The sequence below is a fragment of the Sander vitreus genome, chromosome 9 (genome assembly GCF_031162955.1).
Source record: "Sander vitreus isolate 19-12246 chromosome 9, sanVit1, whole genome shotgun sequence".
NCBI lineage: Eukaryota > Metazoa > Chordata > Actinopteri > Perciformes > Percidae > Sander > Sander vitreus.
In genome coordinates this window covers 12,028,706-12,032,089 of record NC_135863.1, presented here as the reverse complement: position 1 = coordinate 12,032,089, position 3,384 = coordinate 12,028,706, and positions in this window count along the sequence as shown.

Genomic DNA, 3,384 nt, shown 5'->3' with positions numbered 1-3,384 from the left:
ACCACAGTATTTTAGGCAGAAAAATGAGCAACAGAGAAAAGTCATTAAGCACTTAACTGGAGTTAGTCAGTGGTGCACAGTGGGGGAAAATGGGCGTTTGTCTCATTAGTATGTGTGATGGGAAGATGGAGGTGTGGTCCCTACAGGCTGTAGAAAGGGGTCAACGAAAGATTAGTCAACACACCAAAACATAGGATTTCTTCTTTTTTTGTTGCTGTCCTACAATAATGTTTCTAATACAAATGTAGCAAGACTTTTGCTGACCAGAGACTCAAGCAAATGGAGTAATCAACCTCATTTAACGACTGAGATTAGATTCAAGACTAGCCTGGAACAACTGGAAAAAGCTGGACATGCCATCAGCAGATGTTTTTACTTATTTGTTTTCAGGTTTTATTTAGAACCTGACCTTCACAGAGTTTATAAAACTGAACGACTTGTTCAGATTGAAATATGCAGTGCAGATGTGTATCATGGCTGCCAAACACTTTCAGCTAAGCGCAGGCCTCCAAATCAGTTACAAGGAGAATCTAGCAGGAATGAAGGTAAAAGAGATTACAGGATTATTAATGATAAAAGTCAGTTGTCATTTTCTTGCCTGATGAATATGTACAGTCAATAAATGTGTGTTGAGTCTGAGGAAAATAGTCTGCTAACTGCAACTGTAAAGGTTAGCCTACAGATTTAAACATGTTAACGTTGTGAAACGGTCGCAGTTTGGTTAGGTTTAGGCACAATACTACTTGATTATATTTAAACACCAAAACTACTTAGTTAAGTTAAAAAAAATTGTGGTTTGGGTTCAAATCAGACGTTACCTCACTTCCTGTTACACATGTGACGCAGCTCCGGTTGTTCCGTAAAGTAAAAAAAAATCGCTGTTGTGTGAATATGTTACATTTTATTTCTGTAAAAGCTCTGAACAAAGTCTCTCTCATCTGTTTTAATTGGCATCATACATTTGTATCATTAATTGTTACATTGTTTTTATTTCTGAAGATGTATCTGCTTCAACCTACCTTGAGCAATCCTCCTTTTCTGTGGAGCCTCTTTCTACTCTCATGTCATCTAAGTGAATGAAGCGATTGTTAGAAAATGTATATATCCTTGTGTGTCTCATTTAAACATTAGAACATGGTGAACTGAACCCTATTCATGTAACTGCTTTCAGAATAGCCTCACAGAGGTCAAGCCAATAGATGATAGGATATAACCCACAAAACTATTGTCATTGGCTTGTTTTTATAACACTCACTGTCTATTTTTGTTTTCAAATGGGACACGAACCCCGGTGTCCAGGCTGGTGCCACATGCAATTTTATTTTTTTAAACGGTTACATACCCCCACCACCACCACCACCACAATAGGTTTGGTTTTCCAAAAGACTAACGATACACAAACAACAATAAACGCAATAATACTCATTTAGTGTTAACTTACTTAAGTTATTCAACACTACCCATGAATACTTACAAGTTTCTCTCTCTGGGGATAAATGTGGGGTAAAATCTTTAGCAATAGGAGTCCCCCTCCCCCTCCTCCTGTTGGGAATGTCTGGATTCCACTGGAAACACGCCCAACCATTCCATTACAGCATGTCACAATAAGATCAGAATCAGCTGTATTGTAAAATAAGTTTTCACTTGCAAGGAATTTGCCTTGATGTAATTGGAGATGGTGCTTCCTTCACAAAAATTAGCCAATAGGTGAAGTAGCCTATCGTAAGCCTAATTCACATTTGAACTTTGGACAATATCTGAGGAATTAGGTCCCGACATAAGTGATGAGTTTCCCTTTCACACACAACAGGAGATTGTCCATGTCAGATGCGTTCCCACTTACTGTAAAAACTCCATTTGGTTTAGTTTAGAAATTTGGAGATGCTATTTACAAAGTACTCGGTGGATGAGTAAAATACTGTTTTTCAATTATCTAATGTTTACCTGCAAAGGTTTAACAATAAAGACTTAATAATAGTTGTTTACTTTGGCTCTGCTCTACTTCAGCGCGCACACACACACGCACACACACACGCACGCACACACACACACACACACACACACACACACACACACACACACACACACACACAGAACAGAGCAGCTGAAGTGTCTTAGCCGTTGGTGTGTGAGGCATGTTGATGTCAGCTGTCGCCGTGGTCCTGCTGGGCGCCCTTCTATGCCCTGTTACACCCTGCTACGCTCTGCAGTGCCCTGCAGTGCCCTGCAGGGCCCTGCTACGTCCTGCTACGCCCTGCAGTGCCCTGCTATGCCATGAACTACTACAACTACTATTTCTAGTCACTGTTCCATTATCTTTACTGTGACTATTATTGCAACTGTTCATTACACCCCCAACCGGCACCGTCAGACATCGCCTACCAAGAGCCTGCGTCTGTCCGTGGTTTCTCCCTTAAAGGAAGTTTTTCTCACCACCGAGGTTTCTTCCTAAAAGGTTTTTTTCCTCGCCACTGTTGCACTAAATGCTTGCTCTTGGGGGAATTACTGGAATTGTTGGGTCTTTGTATATTATAGAGTGTGGTCTAGACCTACTCTATCTGTAAAGTGCCCTGAGATAACTCTTGTTATGATTTGATATTATAAATAAAATGGAATTGAATTGAAATTGAATTGAATAAGGCTGTCACTGGATCAACAAACTATAAAATCACAATCACAATCTGGATCCTATGCAATAGGGACAGCATGAAAGAGTCTACATACAGAAAAATGTGAACAAGAATGACAGTGATGGAGTAGGTATCATTATTAGTGAGAAATTTGTCCACCCACGCCCATCACCAGCACGTTGAGTGAGCTTACTTATAGTTTGGGCAACCTTTTGCCGATTTGAAGACATAGGCCTGTAATCTCGGTGTAATCTCTGATACAGACCTATCATTTGATGGTCAAGTAGTAGCAAAAGTGGTGCAATCATTTTCAGCTAAGGCACATTATTAAGATTGAGGTGTTTTCTTTCATGTGCTGACCCGGAGACGTGATAGTTTTATTCATTCCAGGCTTAATTATTATGACTTCCTTTATCCAGGGCTCAGCAGTAGAAATAGATTTAAAAAGGGTATTTTTATACCTAAAAGTAGGACCGATATGCATCATCCTGAGAATATGGGGCAGTGGACACCAATCTCCCACCAGTGAAGCTTGATAAATCTTACAAAATGTGGCATCACTGCTTGCTGTCAGTGATGAGTGAGGCTGCCAGCAAAAGGTTATGGTGCATCACACATTAATAATACATTTAATAATACATTTGGTTTTTATGTGAAAATCTAATGGAAGTATGACTTTCCCCTTGTGTGAGGTACGCCTGTACAATCAACGTACAATAAGCCAATACAGTAACCTGTAATTAATCATTCAGTT